This window comes from Wyeomyia smithii, chromosome 2, assembly GCF_029784165.1.
Source record: "Wyeomyia smithii strain HCP4-BCI-WySm-NY-G18 chromosome 2, ASM2978416v1, whole genome shotgun sequence".
Taxonomy (NCBI): domain Eukaryota; kingdom Metazoa; phylum Arthropoda; class Insecta; order Diptera; family Culicidae; genus Wyeomyia; species Wyeomyia smithii.
The window spans coordinates 76,521,602-76,534,965 of NC_073695.1; positions in this window are offsets into that span (position 1 = coordinate 76,521,602).

Here is a 13,364-nt window from a genome sequence, read left to right on the forward strand (position 1 = left end):
AGGCAAAAGTCTGCAAAAATTTTGAGAGAGTCTGCGAAAGTATAAAGAAACTCTGACAAAAATCAACAGAAACTATGGAAAAACTGCAATTATCTGCGAATCAATAAAAATCTGCGTTTTACAGATAAATCTGCACGTTTGGTATTACTGCGGTCAATAGACCTAATGGGACCACGGTGAGAATTATATGTCACATACAAATCAGTGCAATAGCACAAGCGGGTCTGCGGTCTGATTTGAAATCTAGGGCAGCACAAAATATCTGGCGACTATTCTTTATTGTCTGCCTTTCTGCAAAAAAAAACATAACAAGTTCCTGTAGTGTTGACGAGATGACTCATTAAAGAAAGAAGATGCAGTTCAACAATGTTAAGAATATTTTAAATAGTAAACAATTAACATTCTCCAGTGCTCAAAAACGGTACAATACATCAACCTAATTTCAGTCAAGTTTACCGTTTTATGATAAAAGTTATCCGTTTTCCAAACAGAACACATTTTCTGATGAAAATGTTGCATTTTGGTCTCTAGACTGACCACTCTCATATTCAAACATAGCTCACACATTTTAAATTGGTTTTCTACGTTATCTTTTCAACTCAATTTAGCCTTTTTTACGCGTTTTCATATAAATTTGAGCAAAACCCTCACGTAAAAAAACTATTGCCATAACCAAAAAAAGTTGTGTTTTGGAGCTACGATGCTGATTTTGCTCTGCATAGACAGTATTGTCAATTGCGAGAGAATTTTTCTCGCGATAGGCACGAGAATCGCCTTAGAAGTGCGCGGATATATCCAATCCTATTGGGGTCTTTTACAAAAAACGCGCACAAATTTCCGCGCTGTTTGTAGAAGACAAATACACGCGATTGCACAGTGTTTTATTTTGCTGGTTTCGTGCGCAAAATTAATAGCTTCTTCAAATTAGATTTTATTGATATACTTTATTCTGAAAAGTTTCTATGTTTTTTTGTTGTGCTTTATTAGAATGTAAGATTTAGTGATTAATTCACCCAGAAGTGATATGGAAAATTTATTTTTTCAGGACAGTAAGATAGACAGCTAGTGTCTTCGAAAAAGTTGTGGCAAAAGGTTTCAATAGCAACTTTGTCGAAGGTGTCGGATTTCTATCTCTTATGTTAAAAAACGATATAAAAAGTGTTATTTGCAAAGTTCACTCAAATCATAATTTTAAATATAACTTTTTTCCTGGATTTTCTACATATTTTATACGTTCTTCGAAATTATTAGCCAAACAGAAATACACATTTTTGCTGAACATTTGATCCAGCTATGATTCAAAATAAAAAGTTATTCAACCGTTATCGGTTTTTAAAGAGTTATTTTAATTCCAAATTACTCAGCCGTACGCGAAATACACAGATTTTTTGTCTTTTTCTCCCGCGACTCAACCGAGAATTTTTAAAAAATTAGCAACAGTTTATTTATACCTTCATTACAACAGCCGCTCATAAGAATTCCCGAAGCTTCATAAACTCTACAAGGAAATTTGAAACAACTTATGAAGAAGACAGTAAAGATGACAATTAACTTTGACTAAAAATTCAAATTTTTCATTATAACTCTTTCCCATGATTTTCTATATTTTTATGACCTTCTAAAAAACTACGCGATTTTATTGGATTTATATTTTTGCTGGAGATTGTGAAACGTTTGTAATTTTAATTGTTAGGATTTGTTTGCTTTCGCAATTAGGACTTATCATTCGTAGGGTTTTTAACCTACTTGTCATAAAAGGGGAAGTAAACTTAAAACTAACTTAATTGCTAACTTATTGGCTATAAAGAGTGCTTATCGTAGCAATTGAGGATTGCAACGATTTTTGTCGAAAATTGTTAATAATTTTATTTGACATAGCTTCTAATGGTTCAACACCAGAAGTTCTATGTAATTCGAGTGTACCAAACCAAGGAGGACGCTTCAAAAGCATTTCAGAATTTTATTCTGAATCCTTTGGAGCGTTTTCTTCCTTGTTGAACAGCAACTTGACCAGATCGGTACAGCATAAAGCATTGCTGGTCTAAAAATTTGTTTGTAAATCAAAAGTTTGTTCTTTAAACAAAGTTTAGAATTGAAGTTTAGAACAAAGTTTTGTTAATGAGAGGATATAAACATCTCGTATATTTGATGCATCTGGCTTGTATACTCTCAATGTGCTTTTTGGAAATAAGTTTTTTATCATAAATTAGTCCCAAGTACTTAACCTTGTCGGACCAACTTAAAATAACCCCATTCATCTTGACAACGTGATTGTTGTTTGGCTTGAGGAAAGAAGCCCAAGGCTTATGCGGAAAAATAATCATTTGAGTTTTAGAAGCATTGGGAGAGATTTTCCACTTTTGCAAGTAGGAAGAAAAAATATCTAAACTTTTCTGCAATCGACTGCATATGACACGAAGACTTTTTCCTTTTCCGGAAATGCTTGTGTCATCGCAGAACAATGACTTTGTGCATCCTGGAGGCAAATCAGGAAGATCTGAAGTGAATATGTTGTACAGGACTGGACCCAAACTGAACCTTGAGGTACACCTGCTCTGACAGGAAATCTATCAGATGTTGCATTCTGATAGACAACCTGCAGAGGTCGATCAGTAAGATAATTTTTGCTTTTTCTATGTCTAAAAGAGCAGCTCCAGTGGAATAACCTTCAGATTTGTTAGCTCGTATCATATTAGTAACTCTGAGCAATTGATGAGTTGTGGAATGCCCATGGCGAAATCCAAACTGTTCATTTGCAAAAATTGAATTTTCGTTGATGTGTGACATCATTCTGTTAAGAATAATTCTCTCAAACAGTTTACTTATTGAAGAAAGCAAACTGATTGGTCGATAACTTGAAACTTCAGCTGGGTTCTTATCCGGTTTTAAAATTGGAGTAATTTTAGCATTTTTCCATAATTTGGGAAAGTATGCAATTTTGAAGCAGCAATTGAAAATTTTCACTAAAAATTCCATTGTGCTCTCAGGGAGATGTTTGATTAGTATATTAAAGATTCCATCGTCACCAGGTGCTTTCATATTTTTGAAATTTTTAATAATTGATTTAATCTCATTCAAGTTAGTTTCAAATATTTCTGCAGGTAAAAAATTCTGGGAAGAAATTAAATCAAATTGACGTGTGACTTCATTTTCAATTGGACTCACAAAATTCGAATTTGAGTTATGAACACTCTCAAACTGCTGAGCAAGTCTTTGAGCCTTTTGTTCATTGGATACAAGAAAACGTTCACCATCTTTTAAAACTGGAATAGGCTTTGAAGGTTTCTTAAGAATCTTCGACAGCTTCCAAAAAGGTTTTGAATATGGTTTCAATTTTTCAACTTTAGTCTCAAAATTTTGATTTCTCAGAAGAGTAAATCTATGTTTAATCTCTTTCTGTAAATCTTTATAAATAGTTTTAAAAACAGGGTCACGAGAACGTTGATATTGACGTCTGCGGACATTTTTCAAACGAATTAGAAGTTGAAGATTTTCGTCAATTTTTGGTGAATCAAATTTCACTTGAGCCTTTGGAACAGAATAATTCCTGGCATCAACAATTGCACATTTTAATGCTTCCAAAGCGGAATCAATATTCACTTCGTTTTACAATTCAAGCTCATTATTGAAATTTCTCTCAATATGAGTTTTGTACCTTTCCAATTAGCCTTGTTATAATTAAAAACAGAGCTCATAGGGTTTAAAACTGATTCATGTGATAAAGAAAAAGTTCTTGGAAGATGGTCAGAATCAAAGTCAGCATGTGTGATCAAATCACTACATACATGACTTTGATCTGTTAGCACCAAATCAATTGTTGAAGGGTTTCTTACAGAAGAAAAGCATGTAGACAAAATAGAATAGTATCCTGAAGAACAATCATTGAATAAAATTTTGCCATTGGAATTACTTTGAGAATTATTCCATGAACGATGTTTAGCGTTAAAATCGCTGATTATAAAAAAAATTCGAACGATTTCTGGTGAGTTTTTGTAAATCACCTTTAAAATAATTTTTGTGCTCGTGTGTGCATTGAAATGGTAAATATGCTGCGGCAATAAATAAAATCCCAAGTTCAGTTTGAACTTCAATTCCCATAGTTTCAATAACTTTCGTCTCAAGATGGGGAAGAGCACGATGTTTGATTCGGCGATGAATAACAATTGCAACTCCACCGCCGGAACCCTGAATCCTATCATATCTATGAACCACGCAATTGGGATCATATTTTAATTTTATGTTAGGTTTCAAAAATGTTTCAGTAATAGTTGCAATATGCACATTATTTACTGTTAAAAAATTAAAAAGCTCATTCTCATTGGCCTTCAATGAGCGAGCATTCCAATTTAATATTTTAATTGTTTTATTTAAAATCATTGCTAAATTTTGAGTTAGAAACAATTTTAATAGTAAAATTTGTGCCTATTTGAATGGCTTCAAACATTGATTTTGCCTGCAACATGGCGTTCATAAGATCGAACATTGCCTGTTGCAAAAAAGAAAGTTTACCTGCCGTAATAGGCCCCAGGCAGTTGACATTGGAAAAAATATTTTCGGCAGCAATATTAGCTGGAGTAATAGGTGTACAATTATTTTCTAGCGTGTTTTGCTTACCCATATTAACGGTCATTTTCGAACTACCAACACTAGGCGGTATAATGTTCGAACTACCTGTAACCTGTGCATATGTAAAACGGGTATGCAAAGGAGTAGGTAAACTATGCATCACTGGTACGCTTGGAGAATTTTGTTTATCTTGCCTTGCCTTAACAATTGCTCAACGGGCTGGGCATTGATAAAAATTCGACATATGGTTGCCGTTACAGTTCGCACAGCGAAAATTTTTACTCTCTTCCACAGGACTCTTTGTGAGAAGAGTCTCCACAAATGAGGCATTTTTGGTCCATGTTACAAAACTTTGAACCATGGCCATAACGTTGGCAAACACGGCATTGGGTGATATGCTTTTCACCTCCGCCAAACTTTCGATATAATTCCCATTTTACACGCACGTTAAAGCATGTGCTTTTTCAAAAAAATTTAAGTTATTAACCTCACTGCGGTTAAAATGAATTAAATAATTTACAAAGGAAATTCCAGTTCGCTGACTGTTTTCGCCTCGTGATTTTTGTTCCATCAGAATTACTTGGATAGGGGCTATACCAAGTAATTCTGTCAAAGTAATTTTGATCTCATCAACGGTTTGATCGTTGGTGAGACCTTTCAATACGACCTTGAACGGCTTGGCGCTCTTCGTATCATATGTAAAAAATTTATACATCTTTTCAGTTAAATACTGAATAAGACGATTCCAATCTTTTAATGTTTGGGCCAGTAAACGGCATTCGCCTCTTCGGCCAATTTGATAAGTAACTTTGACGTCGGAGAGAAACGTAGAAAGTTCTCTTTTAAAATTATTAAATTCAGAAGCAATAGTTACCACAATAGGTGGAACTTTCTCCTTTTTTACAGAAATTTCACTTGAATAGTTTTACTTTCGAACATTTCAATTTCGCCGGCTTTTTGCTCAGGCAGAATATCATATAAATTTTCACTGCATAAGCTAGTTTCAGAAAGAGATGCCTCTCTTTTCCTCCCCGTAGCGAAGCGTGGTTTCTTTTTTCGTCCTGCCATTTCAGGTGATACGGAAAAAAGTTCAAAAATAATATCAAATTGCAAGTATTGAGAAAGAAAGAAATAGGTAGTCTTGAGGAAGACTGATGTAAGTGACCTTCCAGGTAATCTTTAAAAGACACACTGACAAAACACAAACTTTGAAGCTATAGGCAGTCAAAGACCAGTCCACAAGCAACCGAAAATACGTCTGATCTGTCGGGCAGCTCAAGACGCACTGAGGTACATTTCGATTTTTAAGTTGTACCTTTTATCGAATTGTACCTTATATCGAATCATGAAACATTTTTAACAATAGGACTTCAAATACTTTGTTTTGTTGTCATTTGTCTACATATAGTTTATTTTGAGAATAGAATCCAACTATAAGTGTTAATCAACTTGTTTTAAGTACAATTTGAAACACATAGTTTTTTTTGGCTTTTTAGCCGCGTGTAAAAGTTTATTTCCAAAAAGTATGTCTAGAAAAAAAGAAAAAATCAAGCCGTTACGTTATTATCACTATTTTTTTTTTTTTCAACATTAATTTACATTCGTACAGACTTTTTATTGAAACTGCTTCTTTTTTTCTTCTTCTCATTGTTATTTATTTTTTGGTCCGATGTATAAGAACCATGAATATCTGCTTACGGATTGACAACTTTTTCAATGATTTTCTCGTCCTTCAGGATTCGGAATCTGCATTTTCTTTATTTCATTTAAAAATGACCGTTTGAACTTACTTTTCTTTACACATAAGGGTGGCCTAAAGTTGCACTTTGCACACTGGTTTAAAACGCGATCGTCAACCTTTTGAGTGTGAAAATGCTATTCAAATGCTATAGTGTATTCGACAAAGTTTTTGTTTATCTTGAGGGGAAACTTTTGATGCAAAAATATTTTTGAATAATCTGCCTAAAAGTGCAATGAAATTAATTTATTTTAATTACTTATTAAATCAAAGTTAAGCCTTAAGTAAAGTTGTAGGTAATATTATGCCGAAAATTTTTGCTGAAGACGCTTTGATTTTATCTCTTGAATATTGACCACATACAGAAAGTTTTATACACACATTCTTAAAATGTTTGAAAATCAAAAAATACCAATCAACTTTTTTGGGTGTGATTTCAGAGGCCTACTATACAATAAGATCGCTTTCTACGCGGGTTGCTTTCCTCCATTACTCAAAAACGGTACAAGATATCGACCTCATTTCAATCACGTTTTCCGTTCTAGGCCACGAGTGATCATATATCAGTTTTCAAAAAAATCCACAATTTTTGGTGTGAATACTCAAAATTTAAGATATTGAATTTTGGTCTCTAGATTAACCACTATCATATTCAAACGAGGTTTTAACGTTTTAGGACGGTTTTCTTTGTTATATTTGCAACTCGAAAAAGTCGTTTTTTACGCGGGCCCATACAAATTTGGAACACATCCCCCGCGTAAAAAATGACTTTAGTGTTTTCTGAACATTTTTACATATTTGAGAAATACATCATTCTGTCGAACATACCTTAAGCATATTCCCAACTTTTTCATGGGTTTTATGATTTTTTTTCTTCACAAATCATTTATTTGACACGGCACAAATACAATTCAATGTTTAACGGCGCCAATTATATCGGATGACTTAAAATCTATAAGCAAATTTTTTATCCTCGCTGCCGACTACGAGCTGAAATTAAGTCTATCTTAAAACTAGCATGCATTATTCAATCAGTGTTTTATGCAGCATGTATGGATTTGTTCTGCTAAGCCACGATGTCATGAGCTGGGACAGAGGCTTGTAATCCTCGGGTTCTGAGGGCATTGTGCGGGGTCTAGTTGCTGGTTTTGGTTCGTTGTTGTTGTTCGCTGGTGTTCAAGTTGCCATATGGTGTGTGCCGCTGAGCCAAGATATAAAGAAAGGCCTCGGGTTTTCCTGGCGAGTTCGTGTGGGGTTCAATTGATGGTTCCAAAATAGAGGTCTACGACGTGTTCTTGCCGTTTTGTTGAATGTGGGTGGAAAGGAATGGGACTAGACTTGGGCATGGATGGATTTCAGGAAAATGTATATAAGGGACATGTAGGGTGGGTCGCGACTCGCCAAGACATCACGAACAGGGACAGCTGGTTCTCTACCCTCGGCCCGGAGGAAAGTTATTAATTTAGACCTGGCGTCACGGTGTACAGGGCATGACCAAACAACGTGCTCTATGTCGTGATAACCTTCACCACAGGCACAGATACCACTTTCCCCGAGCCCAATACGACGGAGATGCGCATCAAATCTATAGTGATTGGACATTAGCCGAGTCATCACGCAAATGAAATCTCGACCTACATCCAACCCCTTGAACCACGGATTCGTCGACACCTTGGGTATAATGATATGTAACCACCTTCCCAGTTCCCCTCTGGTCCAAGAATTTTGCCAACTGATGATCGTATTCTGACGTACAAATGCGAAAAATTCATGAAAAGCAATTGGTCTTTCATAAATTTCACCGTTTGATGCGCCCACCTTAGCCAAAGAGTCCGCTTTCTCATTGCCCGGTATCGAGCAGTGAGAAGGGACCCACGCTAAGGTAATCTGAAACGATTTTTCGGATAAAGCACTCAGATGTTTCCGTATTTTCAGCAGGAAATACGGAGAGTGCTTAACATCTTCCATCGATCGAAGAGCCTCAATAGAACTGAGACTGTCCGTAAAGATGAAATAATGGTCCGTGGGCATTTTTTCGATAATCCCTAGGGTGTACTGAATAGCAGCTAATTCTGCGACGTAAACAGAAGCAGGATTATCGAGCTTATGGGAGACGGTTAAATTGTTATTGAAGACACCGAAGCCAGTGGACCCATCGAGAAGTGATCCGTCAGTGTAGAACATATTGTTGCAGTTGATGTTTCGATTTTTATTGGAAAAATTTTTGGGGATCTGCTGCACGCGTAAATGATCCGGGAATTAACGAGTTTCTTCTATCATGGATGTATCGAAAAACACAGTAGAATCAAAAGTATTTGATAAGTTGACACGATTTGGAATATTCAAAGAAGGGTTAATATTTTGGGACATGTGATTGAAATACAATGTCATAAAACGGGTTTGAGAATTGAGTTCGATTAACCTTTCAATATTTTCAATCACAGGACGGTTCAAGACCTCACATTTGATAAGAATACGAGAAGACAGGCTCCAGAAACGGTTTTTCAACGGTAGAACTCCGGCTAAGACCTCCAAACTCATACGCAAACAACGATATTGTATCCGCTCCAGTTTGATCAAATGTGTGTTTGCTGCGGAGCGGAAGCAGAAACACCCGTACTCAATTACAGACAATATCGTTGTTTGGTAAAACCTTATAAGGTCTCCTGGGTGGGCTCCCCACCATGATCCGGTTATTGTACGAAGAAAATTTACTCTTTGCTGACTTTTCTTCATCAGATACCTAACATGGCAACCCCAGGTGCCCTTAGAGTCGAACCAGACACCAAGATACTTATGCACCAAAACCTGAGAGATCGTTTTTCCCATTAATTGTGCTTGGAGCTAAGCAGGTTCATGCTTCCTAGAAAAAACTACTATCTCAGTCTTCTACGGAGAGAATTCGATACCTAGCTGTAGAGCCCAAGCAGACAAATTGTCCAAGGTATCTTGCAATGGTCCTTGGAAATCGGCAGCTTTGGCTCCTGTAACAGAGACCACGCTGTCGTCGGCAAGTTGTCTTATCGTGCATGAATTTGCCAAACATTCGTCGATGTCATTTACATAAAAATTGTAAAGAAGGGGGCTTAAACATGAGCCCTGGGGAAGACCCATGTAGCTAATTCGAAAAGTTGCCAAATCACCATGCGTAAAATGCATGTGCTTTTCGGACAACAAATTGTGCAAAAAATTGTTTAAAATTGGAGAAAATCCTTGTCGGTGAAGTTTACCCGAAAGAATGCCAATAGAAACGGAATCAAAAGCCCCCTTAATGTCCAAGAACGCAGACGCCATTTGTTCTTTGCGAGCATACGCCAGCTGAATATCTGTTGAAAGCAACGCAAGACAATCATTCGTCCCTTTGGCACGGCGGAAGCCAAACTGAGTATCTGATAGCAGACCATTTGATTCGACCCAGTGGTCTAAGCGACGGAGTATCATTTTTTCCATCAATTTCCGGATACAGGATAGCATTGCAATCGGCCTATAAGAGTTGTGATCAGAATCTGGTTTCCCTGGTTTTTGCATGAATGTTTTGCACCAGGAACTTATTGAACAAGTTCAACAAGCGCCTCTTGGCATTGCCGGGTAGATTCTTCAACAAGTTGAATTTGATTCTATCTAACCCAGGAGCGTTATTGTTACAGGACAGGAGGGCAACTGAAAAATTCTGCCATCGTAAAAGGTGATTCTATCGCGTCGTGGCCCGGAGACGTATCGCGAACAAGGTTTTGCGCAGGAACAGAGTCCGGACATACTTTCCTGGCAAAATCAAATATCCACCTACTTGAAGACTCCTCGCTTTCGTTGACCGTTACGCGATTCCGCATTTTTCGGGCTGTGTTCCAAAGAGTGCTCATTGTTGTCTCCCTCGACGTCTCGGTTACGAACCGACGCCAATATACGCGTTTCTTTGCCTTAGTCAAGCTTTTAAACTTGGTATCAAGCTCCGAATAACGTTTAAAGTCGTCGGCATCGTCTGTATCCCGGAAGGTCAGATACGCGTCGGATCTTTGCGTGTAGGCATCGGAGCACTCTTTGTCCCACCACGGAGTGGGAGGCGGTTCTTTGATCGTTACGCCAGGGTATTTCTTCGTTTGGGCTTGCAACGCGGCGTCGAGAATCAAGCCCGCGAGGAGGTTGTATTCTTCAAGCGGTGGATGATGTTGAATCGAACCGACCGTTTTTGAAATCATTTCCTCGTATAACTTCCAATCGACATTCCGTGTGAGGTCATACGGAATATCAATTGGTCGCATGCGAGTTGAACCGTTAGTAATTGAAATAAGAATAGGCAAATAGTCGCTACCGGGAGGAGTTAGGATTACCTTCCATGTGCAATCCAACCGTAGCGACGTCGAACATAAGGATAGATCCAAAGCGCTTGGGCGCGCTGGAGGTTTCGGGATACGTGTCATTTCACCGTTGTTCAAAATAGTCATGTCGAAGTCATCGCAAAGGTTATAGATCAAAGAGGAGCGGTTATCATTGTAAGGGGAACCCCAAGCCACACCATGAGAGTTGAAGTCTCCCAAAATCAAACGTGGCGAGGGAAGAAGTTCTATTAAATCAAAGAGCAGCCGTTGCCCAACCTGTGCTCTGGGAGGAATATATATTGAGGCAATACAAAGCTCTTTACCTTGTATTGTCATTTGACATGCGACAACTTCGATGCCTGGAATCGAGGGGAGGTTAATACGATAGAAAGAATAGCACTTTTTAATCCCTAGAAGTACTCCTCCATATGGGGTGTCTCGATCAAGGCGAATAATATTAAAATCATGGAAGTTAAGATCAATATTTGAAGTAAGCCAAGTTTCACAAAGGGAAAATGCATCGCATTTGTTTTTATTTATCAAAACTTGAAGTGAATCAATTTTTGGTAAAATACTTCTACAATTCCACTGTAAGACAGAGATAGGATCCTTCATATACGCAGATGAATTAGGCATCGAAGGATACAATCGCTGCAAGGAGGGGCCATTGGGCAGTCAACTGCTTGAAAATGATCTAACTGTTGGGAGAAGTACTGTGAGGAAATTTTTAATTGGATCAGGTATATTGAAGTTTTCAAAAATCCAGTCCACGATGTTAGAAAAATTCACCAATCCAGAGTTTATTTGATTATCTGGGTGTGCAAAAGGAACAACTGGGGTTTTAGATGTTCCAGGAAGTGCTTGGAACTCCTTCTGGGACTTTAAACTTGCAAGCCCAGGAGGAGTTTGCTTCGGCTTTTCCGCAGCACTTTTAGATTTGTTCGTATTATTCATTCCATCTTGAGAAACCTTAGGTCCTTTCCTGGGAAGCTTAGGAGAGGAAAGATTTTTCCTCTTTCTAGTCTCCCCAAGACAGGCAAAAGAAGTTCCCTCTAGTGGTTCGTCAGAGTCGGTTTCATCTGAAGACAACAGATCAAAGGGGTTCGATGTTATGGTAGAAGTGGTCACGGTCTTCTTAAGAATCTCAGCGTAAGAACGCTTTGAGCGCTCCTTAAGAGACCGTTTAAATTTATCTCTGCGTTGCATGTACACCGGGCATGCGGAAAGCTCATGCAGATTTTCCTAGCACTGTGAATACACTTTTCAGCGTTTACACTGCAAGAATCTTCCGCATGAGTCTCCCCACACTTGCCACACCGTGCCTTATTGCAGCAGTAGGCAGCTGTATGGCCTAACTGCTTGCAATTGGTGCAATTCATAACACGGGGCACATACAAACGCACAGGGAACCTGGTTGATAGAAACGTGGCTAGGGAGTGCAGATCCGGCAAACGTAACGCGAAACGAGCCTGACGGAGTGTTTACTTTTTTACCGGAGACGAGCGACATGGACCGTAATTGCTTAACATCCAATACTTTCGCCTCGGTAGTGGATTTTTTGAAACAGCCGACGCCGCTTCCCAGAATACACTCAACAGTCAGACTCGAATCGGTTATTACACCGTCGATCTCCACGTCTCGTGCAGGTACATCCACGCGATACTCGCGTGTAAAGAGCTCAGAGCGAGCTATATCGTTGGCCTGATCCAGATCATTGACCATGACACGGAGCTTGTTTGGTCAGACTATTGCGATTTCGGTCACGGCCTTGTATCGTGACGTCAGATCTTTCGCGATTTGTAACGTGTTCAGGGATTTTCCTCCTGGTTTGGGCCTCATGTAGAGATCCAGTGGACCCGTTGATCCGTCTGGGTAGAGCCTGGGACGAGGATTGACTAAAGCAGTGACAGAGGGGGGGGTGGTGAACAGAAGGGACAGGGTCGGGTGGGTTTGGAGACGGGGGATCGGGGGCTAAGGGATCCACATCCATTGCGCTCAAACTAGCGCAACAGTACAGTGGCAAAGAATCACGTACCTCTTTTTTGTTGTCTTCAATAGCACAATCACCGAGTCTTTCGGTGCTGGAACGGGCAGCTTCGCAGCGACACAGCTATAGCATAAAAGCAGGATGACCTTCGGATTATCAGTTTGTCTTTACACCGCACTTCGCACTCTTTGAAACACGACCGAGTAAGCAATGCTTCTTTTCTTCTTCACACAGTAGCGACTTTATAGCGAGACAATCACTTAATGCGTCCGTTTTCGTCGAGCGTTCGGGACGGAATGATGGGTTTTATGATGTTTTTGATAAAAAATGCACATTTTTGAAACATTTCTAGCAATTCGATTTCTAATAAAATTTTGTCTTTTAATATTGCAAACAAATTCTCCAGGGATCAAACTTTAAGTAAATTTTTTTATCAGCTTCTCCGTTCCCATCAATGTTAAACCACGCTATATCATGTTTTTTCAGCAAAATTGAATTTTTCGGACGGGTTTTCAAACTTCCGCTAAGTGTGGAGTATTTTATGGACACTCCCCAAATGAACAATGGAAACCAGAGACGTTGCAAGATAACCAATATATTGTTTATAGAAGTTTCCATACCAATTTCGGAGTTATTTGTAACATAATAAAAATGTGTACCTTATATCGAGTGACGCTATATCGAAGGTACTTATATCGAGTGACGCTATATCGAAGGTACTTTATAACGAGGGTACCTTATATCGAAGCTCGCCTAT